At 46.9% G+C, this 11,457-nt stretch overlaps 1 pseudogene; it reads right to left on the bottom strand.

The window, feature by feature from the left end:
- Nucleotides 1-1,353: 1,353 nt before the first annotated feature.
- LOC123097217 (uncharacterized) overlaps nucleotides 1,354-11,457 on the bottom strand; it is a 12,435-nt pseudogene continuing 2,331 nt past the window's right edge.

The raw sequence follows: 11,457 nt of genomic DNA, 5'->3' as shown, positions 1-11,457 counted from the left end.
AATAAGTCCACGATTTCCTGACGTAAGAACCCGATGCAACATGAGAAGAGCAAGGACATCGATACAAAGTATCACTGCATATGGGAGTGTGGATAAAAGGGCAAGATTGAAGTCAACTACATTTGCATCGATGACCAGCTTGCAGATATCCTGACCAAGTCTTTGAAATGACGAAAGTTCACAGAGATGTGGGGATCGACATCCAAGTTGTAAAATGAGGACATCGTGTTTAGGGGGATGATTGTTAGAGATAATCACAATTAGGTAGTCTAGTCTCACAAATTCCTCTTATTTTCCATCCTAAACATAGGCAGCTTGGGTAAACTCTCCCCTCCATACTTCACCGGCAAGCATGTGGATTTGCCTCCACTCTGCCTCCGGCGGCCAGTGGCCGGGATGGGAACCCCGGTGCCTTCACTCCGGTTAGTAATTTAGGTTATGGTTTTTTAGTCCTCGCAGGTGCGGCGCTGGGGCGGATGGCAGCACTTATTCTTCGAGTTCGTCTTCCAGGCTTTGATCCTTCTCGTGTTCGTCCGTCTGGGCGTAGTTGGCGGAGCTCCAACATAGATTCGTGTCGTCTCCTTTGGGATATAAGGTTAGGGTTTCTCGTCATGTGGTGAGATTTGGTGTCAGTTACTTTGGACCAATGTAAGGGTTCAACAGTGACGATTGCGGATCTAGGCCAGTTGTCCTTAGGGACATGTACATGAAGACTTTCTGGCTGTCATTGACAAGGCCAAGTCAGCTCCGGTCGAGGAGTGGCGATAGCGGCACGTCGATGGCTCACTCTGGCGGCACTAGTGGTTGTTCTATAGTCTTGAAATTTCTATGTAATATTCATTATGTTTCATATACTTTCGGGGAACTCTCGCAAAGAAAAAAAGTAGTCTAGTCCGGCACGGACTTGTAGTCTAAACCGAGTCGGTCATGTATTGGTAGGTTACATATATAGTAGGTATTATAAATATGAGAGTATATTTTCGACTACCGGGTGCACCTACACCCTCCACGAACGGAAAGACTACGAAACAAAATCAAAAGTCTGAAATTTGGGGACATCAAACATGGTCAAAAGTTTTAGCTGCTTGCAAAATTTTGTCCACCAAAAACAATCGAGAAGCCCTCATAAAAAAAATACAAAATCAGTGTTCCATGCTTTTTGCACCTTTGAGTAGTGATTTTTTTTTGTGAAGACTCCTAGAATGTTATTTGGTCATGAAATTTTGCAAGAAGCTAAAACTTTTGGTCTTGTTTGATGTCAAAAAATTCAAAAAAATTCTATTCTGTTTTGTATTTTTTCTGGGTTCACTTTTCATCCAGGTGCACCTACACCCCGGAGCAGCGAGACCTTTCTTAGTCGTAAAACCCTGCCGGATCGGTGACCTCCATCACCCTCGCGATCTCCTCCAAGTACCCTTCGACCTCATAAAAATCATTCTCTGCGACGGTGTGGCTATGATCAGTCTGGCGGAAGGAAACCACCGTCGACAGTGTATTCTGTGGCTTCTCCAGTTCTCCTCCGGCTCCGGCGCGGCTGGTGCAGCATTCCATTGCCCCTGGAACTGCTGGTTGTGCATGGTGGCCTCGTAGAAGAAGTTGTTGCTGTTTACTGCGTCCATCTGGCTGACATACTGGTGGGGCTGCTGCTCGGGGATGCACGGGGCGGCGGATGCCGGAGCCTGCAGGCAGTTCGTGTACTCGTCGTCGACCTCCGAGGACTCGAAGCTCCCCGTGTTGGAGCTCAAGTCGGCAACGGATGGCGCGGGCGCCGTCCTCCATGTCTGCTGCTTCCGGTAAGTCACTAGTAGAAAAAGGGTCAAATGTCAAGCACATTAGTGCCGGTTTGCTTTTGAGCCGGCACTAATGTGTGCATTAGTGCCGGTTTCAACGGCTAGCCAGCCGCTTTCATTAGTACCGGTTCGTGGCCGACCTTTAGCACCGGTTCGTGCCACGGACCGGTACTAAAGTGAGTGGTGGCAGGATGTTGTCAGTCCGGGGCCCCTCCAGCACCTTTAGTACCGGTTCATGGCACGAACTGGTGCTAAAAGTCGTCCTACATAAACCCTTCGTCCACCCGAGCTTGCTCTGTTCTTTCCCTTTCCCCTCTCCTCTCTGTTCTTCCCCTCTTCCTCTCGAGCCCATCACATATTTTGCCCACAATTTGTCAAGATTTGAAGGCCCCCATTCATTCAAATGATCACAAAGGTTAGCAACTTTGTCCTTTCATATCTCATTGCTAGATTAGCTCTTGCAATGCTTTGTATAGTGATTAATTTATGAGTTTAGTAATTTGGTAGAAAATATATGTGCTAGTATTTGATTTATATGCAATTTGTGGTCAAAACTAACACTTAGTTTGCATATGTAGGTGTGGTTTACTTAGTGCCTTCTAAATCTCCGTCGTAACCACAGTCGATCGCCCGCACCGTTCCTTCGCCGGCACCACCTTGTGGTGAGCCTCTTGTTCATGAATGTTTTACATTACCAAATTGATGTTTGTGTGATTTGGATATATAGTTACTTGTATAATTATCTTACCCGTACGTTGTTTGTTATACATAGTGCCATGGTTTTGATATCCGTCCCCGTCGGCCCTCGTCCTTGTTATGATTCAGATATGGTATATTCTCTTTTAAAACTAGTTGTTGCATTTCGTGTTTATGACAAATTATTCCCATCAAGTTGACATAGATATTTTTGTCTAGGAGGTTTGTGAACCGGAAATTCCAACCGACCCTATTGTCGAGAGGTTAAATTTACTTGAAAGAGAAAACGAGTATTTGAAAGAAAAATTGAAAAGAATTGAGGGGGAGAAGATGGAATTGGAGTTGCATGTTGCCGATGTCGTCGATGATCACAAGATCAAGATGGAGAAAATGCGCTTGAAGATTAGAAAGATTAGAAAATATGCCATTGATAGTGAGGCTTGGTATCATTGTGCTATTGGATCAATTGTTACCTTAGTTGCGATCTTGATCGCATTTGTTGTTGCATTTAAATTCTTTAGTTAGAGAGTTATTTGTTTGTTGCATTTAAGTCTTGTATGAACTTTATGTATGAACTTGTATTAATTTGGTCTATTCGGTGTTGTGTAATGAAGATGAGCCGACAATGGATGTACGATGACCGATGCTCTCCCGAGTTCATTAATGGCGTGCAAACTTTTCTGCTTGCGGTTGAGGCAAACAAGCGGGCGGATGGTTTTATGCCTTGTCCATGTTTAGTCTGTAAGAATGATCACAATTACTCTACGTCAAGAACCATTCACGTCCACCTGTTTAAGTCCGGTCTCATGCCCCACTATAATGTTTGGAGCAAGCACGGAGAAAGAGGGGTTATGATGGAAGACAATGAAGAAGAAGAGGACGACGACAGCTATCCTGGCCATGGGTTCCTTGAATACGATGATACAACAATGGGGGAAGAAGCTGAGCTGGCAATGCGGGAAGAAGCTGAAGAAGAGGCATGAGATGAGCCCGCTAATGATCTAGGTCGGGCCATTGCCGATGCAAAGAGAAACTGCGCAAGTGATTTGGAGAAGAAGAAGTTGCAGCGCATGTTAGAGGATCACAAGAAATTGTTGTACCCGAATTGCGAAGCTGACAAGAAAAAGTTGGGCACCACACTGGAATTGCTGCAATGGAAGGCAGAGAATGGTGTATCTGACAAGGGATTTGGAAAGTTGTTGGTAATGATAAAGAATATGCTTCCAAAGGACAACGAATTGCACGAGAGTACGTACGAAGCAAAGAAGGCTGTCTGCCCTCTAGGGTTAGAGGTGCAGAAGATACATGCATGCCCTAATGACTCCATCCTCTACCGCGGTGAGTACGAGGATTTGAACGCTTGCCCGGTATGCGGTGCATTGCGCTATAAGATCAGGCGCGATGACCCTGGTGATGTCGAGGTCGAGCGCCCCAGGAAGAAGATTCCTGCCAAGGTGATGTGGTATGCTCCTATAATACCACGGTTGAAACGTTTGTTCCAAAACAAAGAGCATGCCAAGGCGATGCGATGGCACAGAGAAGACCGTAAGAAAGACGGAAAGTTGAGAGTACCCGCTGACGGGTCGCAGTGGAGAAAAATTGAGAGAAAGTACGAGAAGGAGTTTGCAGATGACGCAAGGAACGTATGGTTTGGTCTAAGCGCAGATGGCATTAATCCTTTTGGGGAGCAGAGCAGCAACCATAGCACCTGGCCTGTGACTCTATGTTTGTATAACCTTCCTCCTTGGTTGTGCATGAAGCGGAAGTTCATTATGATGCCAGTGCTCATCCAAGGCCCTAAGCAACCCGGCAACGACATTGATGTGTACCTAAGGCCATTAGTTGAAGAACTCCTACAGCTATGGAATGGAACAGGTGTACATGCGTGGGATGATCACATGGGGGAAGAATTTGACCTAAAGGCCTTGCTGTTCGTGACCATCAATGATTGGCCTGCTCTCAGTAACCTTTCAGGACAGACAAACAAGGGATACCGCGCATGCACGCACTATTTGGATGATACCGACAGTATATATTTGGACAATTGTAGGAAGAATGTGTACCTGGGACATCGTCGATTTCTTCCGAGCAGGCATCCCGTAAGAAAGGAAGGCAAGCATTTCAAAGGTGAGGCGGATCACCGCACGAAGCCTCGCCACCGTACTGGTGCTGATGTACATGATATGGTCAAGGATTTGAAGGTAGTCTTTGGAAAGGGTCCTGGCGGACAACCTGTTCCGAATGACGCTGACGGACGCGCACCCATGTGGAAGAAGAAATCTATATTTTGGGACCTGCCCTATTGGAAAGATCTAGAGGTCCGCTCTGCAATCGACGTGATGCACGTGACGAAGAATCTTTGCGTGACCCTGCTTGGCTTCTTGGGCGTGTATGGGAAGACAAAAGATACACCTGAGGCACGGGAGGAGCAGCAACGTATGCATGGAAAAGACGGCATACATCAGGGTCATGCCAGCTACGCTCTTACCAAAGAAGAGAAGGAAATCTTCTATGAATGCCTGCTCAGTATTAAGGTACCGTCTGGCTTCTCGTCGAATATAAAGGGAATAATAAACATGGAAGAGAAAAAGTTCCAGAACCTAAAGTCTCATGACTGCCACGTGATTATGACGCAACTGCTTCTGGTTGCATTGAGGGGGCTTCTACCGGATAACGTTCGATTAGCCATTGTGAAGTATGTGCATTTATCAATGCAATCTCTCAGAAGGTAATCGATCCAGAAATCATACCAAGGTTAGAGAATGATTTGGTGCAATGTCTTGTCAGTTTCGAGTTGGTGTTCCCACCATCCTTCTTCAACATCATGACGCACGTCCTAGTTCACCTCTGCGAAGAGATTAACGTTTTGGGTCCTGTATTTCTACATAATATGTTCCCTTTGAGAGGTTCATGGGAGTCTTAAAGAAATATGTTCATAACCGTGCTAGGCCAGAAGGAAGCATCTCCAAGGGCCATGAAAATGAGGACGTCGTTGAGTTTTGTATTGACTTTATTCCTGACCTTAAGTCGATTGGTGTTCCTGAATCGCGGCATAAGGGCAGACTGGATGGAAAAGGCACGCTAGGAGGGAATCAAAAATATGTATGGACGGACATTCTCTCACTGAAGCACACTACACAGTTATACAGAATTCCGCCTTGGTGGCTTCGTATATGGACGAACACAAGAATTTTCTACGCTCCAAACACCCGGAGCGGTCTGATGACTGGATTACACGTGAACAAACCAGGAGTTTCGCCGACTGGTTGAGACACGTACCATGCATGACGCCTCTATTGAAGATGACCTGTACTCGCTGTCCCAGTTACCATCTTCGAATATAATGACTTTCAAAGGGTACGAGATAAATGGTAATACATTTTACACGATCGCCCAAGATAAGAAGAGCACCAACGAAAATAGTGGTGTCCGCTTTGATGCAACAACCAAGACGGGAAAGGAAACATATTATGGTTACATAGAGGAGATATGGGAACTTGACTATGGACGTGGTTTGAAGGTCCCTTTGTTTCGGTGCAAATGGGTCAATATGACACGATATGGGGTAACGGAAGACCCGTAGTATGGAATGACAACAGTGGATCTCAACAATCTTGCGTATGCAGACGAACCATTCGTCCTAGCTAATGATGTGGCACAGGTTTTCTATGTGAAGGATATGTCTACCAAGCCGAGAAAAAGAAAAGATAAGGAAGCGAATGCATCATACGATGAGCCAAAGCGCCACATAGTTCTTTCTGGGAAGAGAAACATCGTGGGAGTGGATGACAAGACAGACATGTCAGAAGATTATGAAAAGTTTGATGAAATTGCTCCATTCACAGTGAATATTGACCCGAGCATCCAGTTAAATGATGAAGATTTTCCATGGCTACGGCGCAAAGGGACATACGCGAAGAAAAAGTTTCACACCCAAAGATCTGGGATGTGATCGGCTTCACTATCATCACTTTCTTCTGTGTTTCACACCCAGGAGGGAATCTCTATAATAGTTAGGGTAGTTATGTGTTTTGGCATTTGAAACGCGAAGAAATTTTATGTGCAAACAAATTCTTTCATGCATTTACTGATTTTTTTTCAGCTAAATGACCCTGAAATTGAAAACCATTTCAAATGAACTCAGAAAAGGTTGAAAGTTGGCATGGTATCATAATTTCACCCACATAGCATGTGCAAAAAACTAGAGAGGGTTACCGCAAAAACTGGATGCACTTCGTGTATAAAATGGACAATCTCTTTCGAAGTATCAGGGTTTCGGACGAAAACTCATCCGTTACAAAGGCATTTCATTTTCTAAATAACCTAAGCATTACCAAATTGAATATAATGATAAAACACACTAATATTAAACATAAGAAAAAAGAATCACTGAAAATCTATTTTCAAAGTTAAGTTATTCACAAACTAGTGATTCACACAAATTTCAAATAATTCAAAATGTAAGCTATTCAAATTTGTAAACTACCGGCACTAATAGAAAGTTTGTAATTTTTTGTACCTAAAGCAAAAATATTCACAAAGAAACTCTAAATACAGCAAAAAACAACTCAAAAATAAATAAAGCAAAATAAATAAGAAAATAAAAAAGCCCGCCTACTGCGCCACAGCGGCCTGCATACGACTAGAAACCCGACCTGTTGTTGGGCCAGGATGCAGGCCCGCAAAGGCCCAATAGGCCCACAGGGCAGCATAGAACAGGTAGGCCCACAAGGCCTGCAATAGAGAGGAGCTCGAGACAGCTGCCGCAGCGGGGCTTATAAGCAGGTGCGGGCGCCCTTCGGCTAGCGAGGTGGGACTAAACTTGCCCGCACCGCACCTACGCCACCGCACCCATTTAGTACCGGGTCGTGGCTCCAACCGGTACTAAAGGGGGGGCCTTTAGTACCGGTTGCAGCCACCACCCGGTACTAAAGGGGTGCGCTTCCCGCCGCTTGGCCTGGCCAAAATTGACCTTTAGTACCGGTTGGTGGCTCCAACCGGTACTAAAGGCCCCTCCTATATAAACAACACTTACGAAAATTTCATCAGTTTCCTCCCACTTCTCCCTGCTTCATCGCCGCCGCCCCGTCCCGCGCCGTCGCCGCCGCCGTCACGCCGTCCCCGTCGACTCCGCGCCGCCCCCGTCCTCGTCGCGTCGTCCGCGTCGCCGGCCCGTCCCCATCCCCGCACCAGCCCGCGTCCCCGTCCCCGCACCGGCCCGCGTCGCCGTCGCCTCGACCTCGCCCGCGCTGTGAACCTCTGTCCCCCCTCTCCTCTCCATCCAATCGAAGCCGCCGCGCGCGCCGCCGGCGCCGTCGCCTGCACACACAACACATACACACACATACACACACATACACACACACACCATACACACACACATACACAATTTTTGTTTTGTTTTTAGTTTTTAGTTTTTCTGTTATTAGTTATTAGTTTTTTCAGTTTTTTCTATATTAATGTTATAGAAATGTTAGTTATATAGAAATGTTAGTTATATATAGAAATGTTAGTTTTTTCTGTATTAATGTTATAGAAATGTTTGTTATATAGAAATGTTAAAGAAAAATTAGTTATACAATTTTAGTTAGAGAAATGTTAGAAATGTTAGTTTTAGATATGGTCGATATGTTTTTAGTTTATTATATTTTTAGTTATAAAATTTAGAATTTGCATATAAGAAATCACAATCCAATCATTTAAAAAATGTTACTTTACTTTTGCGGCATATAGTATTTGTTGCCGATGATGCCCGGCCCGCATCCTCGCCGTCGACCCGTTCGCGACGACGTCCTGCTTCAGAGGACCCATGTCCGGGATTGGGCTCCGCCGGGCTGGCACTGGGAGGTGCTACTTGGAGGGGCGCGACGCTTGGTGAGGAACCCGGCCTCGGGTCCCGTCGTCGACCCTGATCTCCTTTGGTGGCGTTCGCGTGGGCGACATTCGGTGCAGAGGGAGCCGGCCCCGCCGCAGGTGGTGCGTCGTCGTGTCAGGGAGGAGGACGAGCACGTCCATCGCTACATGGCTGCTATGGACGTCAGGTTCTCCAATACCTGGCAGGTTCTTTGGGCAGATGACCGGAGATATGATCCTGTGATGGTTCCTTGTCTTTGGGTGTCCACCGCCCGCGCCCCAGGAACCGTGAGTGGCCTAGATTCTTCTATAGTATTCGATCTTTATTAGCTACCTAGCCAGTGATGTGTTCGAGATTATATATTATTCGAGACGATGTATTCGAGATTATATATTATTCGAGACGATGTATTCGAGATTATATATTATTCGAGACGATGTATTCGAGATTATATATTATTCGAGACGATGCATATTATGTACTATATGATTCAGTTTTTCCTTATTGATTGCATCCATGCATTGTAATTTGAATACTAAATTGTTTTATGTTTCTTCGGTATTAGTTAAATAAAAGCTATGGCGGACAATACCGGCAGAGAGGGAGAAGAGGCCCTGTTCGAGATCATACGCAACCCTAGCAGGCCAGATGGTCCGAATGAAGCAAATGACGGCTCCCAATATCTGAACAATACCGGGGAGGGTGATGATAAGATATTCGATCTCGACGACCAAGCTGATGAAGTCATGAACTATGATTATGATTATGATGACGCAGACAATGATTATGATGACGAATACAATGTTGATCTTGAAATTACAAAGACTACCGGCGAGGTATATTTATATAAGCAGGCATCTAGTGATCATCACATGTTTTTTTTATTTGAAGATATATTAACGAATCGATCTTTCTTCTTTCAGCTCTCCGGATCGAGCAAATCTGCTTCTACAGACAGCAGGACAAAGCACGGCCCGGGCAAAAAGTTGAAGGAGGGTGTAAAGTACAACATCGATTCCATCAAAGCTAGTGGCGAACCCCTCACACCTAAGAACATTGCGAACAAGTTCGTTCGTCAGTGCGGAGTTCTTGTGAAGGACCAACTCCCGATCTCCATTCAAGAATGGAAAGAGCCAAAAACTAAACGCCCAGATGTTACTTGGGTCGACGACAGAGCAAAACAAAAGCTTTGGGAATCTCTGATGGAACATTTCACCCTACCAGATTATTTCACTGATGCAGATGTGCAGAAAGTCAAGGACGCTGCTCTTAAGAAGATGGCAATTGCATTCAACACCCACAAGAAAACTGTATGGGCCAACTACCTCGCTGCAGAAAGGAAGACTCCAGAATTCAAGGGAACACTGGAGAAGCAAAGAGAACACTGGCCCGCTTTCGTGAAATTCAAGGAATCAGAATTATCTAAGGAACGGTCGGGAAAAAACAAGGCCAATGCCACAAAAAAGACGCAGTTCCATAGGCCGGGTCCAGGTGGCTACGCGGTGGCAATGCCTAAGTGGGATAAGTCTGAGCAAGAGATGGAGGATGCAGGGGTCACTCCGGTTACTAGGAGCTGGCCCCCCAGGTGCAGAACTTGGTTCTATGCGCATGGGGGGCGTTGGACCCGAAGACAGGCCTGGTTTCGAAGAAGGCAAGTCTAAAAGGAGCAGAACAAAAGTTACTTGACGCAATAGAAGATGCTCGAAAGGGTGTGTTCATGCCCAACAGAGAGAACGACGAGCTTACGCGCGCCCTGGGAAATCCTGAACACCCGGGAAGAACACGAGGCAAGGGTGTTATTCCCTGGTATGAGGGCTTTTCGGAATGGAACGACGACTACAGGACCGTGCAAGAAAGAAGATGGAGGAGGAGAAGAAGAGGAAGCTGGAGGAGGAGCAGAGGAAGCAGGATGCGGAACGCCTTCAAGGCCTAGAAGCAAGGCACGCGGACTTGGCACTCAAATTCCAGCAGCAGCAGCAGATTGACTCACTTAGCCAGGAAAGGGGGTCTCAGCAGCGGCAGCAGCAAGCGGATGATCATCCAGCATTGGATAGCACCGTCCCATCCATGCCGAGAAGCAGCGTTGGTTCCGCCCCGGGCGACGCACTGCTGGATACATACCCTGTGGATGACATCATAGAGAACACTAACTGTGAGCTACACTTCAAAATGAAGAACATATCCATGAAGGTGGCGGACGCCGTTGCTTTTACAATTACCCCGAAGCAACCTTCCATTGCGCCCCGATTCCAGAGGGCTATGCTCGTGTCTTGGTTGATGAGGTGGTGGACCCATATTCGGGGCTAGATCTTGACATTCCTGGAGGTGACGACGAGCACACACTGGGAGAGGCCATACATCGTATCATCCTATGGAGAAAGGATTGCATCATCTTTCGAAGTCCACCGACACCGCGTCTGCCGACTCCTCCTCGAAGTCCGCCACCGTGTCAGCAGACTCCCACTCCTCCAAGTCCACGAACGCGTGAGCAGACTCCTGCTTCAAGTCCGGCACAGCGTCAGGCCACTCCTCCTGTTTCAAGTCTGACACCGTGTCAGGCCACACCTCCTGCTTCAAGTCCGGCATAGCGTCAGGCCACACCTCCTGCTTCAAGTCCGACACCGTGTCAGGCCACACCTCCTGCTTCAAGTCCGGCACAGCGTCAGGCCACTCCTCCTGCTTCAACTAAGCCACGTCAGCCGTCTCCGCCGCCTAAGCAATCGCAGAAGAGACACGCCGCAGCTATGGTGCGTAGTGGTACGAGTCGAGGTAGTACAGAAAGTACAGGCGGAGACAAGCGATATAAATATGATCCAAGCAGCCTCGCTCCTCTTCCTCAGAGGCCTTACGACATGACCGAGGAGCAAAACGATGCAATAGTGCGGGCCGAAGTGGACGCTCATTTTCGACCGAAACCGGCAACGCCGTCGAGGGAGAAAGTGCCTGAGGAAAAGATTGACCACTTCATTCGTATGGCTAGACCACCAGCTCCCAAGCCTGTTGACTCAGACTATGAGCGCCAAATCAGGAAGGCACATTGAGCACGACTACAGAAAGAAGCGAGCTCGAGCTCGAGCCAACAAGCAGCTGTCAAAAAATGCGGGAAAACCGTTCCCC

The sequence above is a fragment of the Triticum aestivum genome, chromosome 4D (assembly GCF_018294505.1).
Source record: "Triticum aestivum cultivar Chinese Spring chromosome 4D, IWGSC CS RefSeq v2.1, whole genome shotgun sequence".
Classification (NCBI taxonomy): domain Eukaryota; kingdom Viridiplantae; phylum Streptophyta; class Magnoliopsida; order Poales; family Poaceae; genus Triticum; species Triticum aestivum.
The sequence above is the reverse complement of the archived record's forward strand: the minus strand, read 5'-3'. Positions and strand labels throughout refer to the sequence as shown.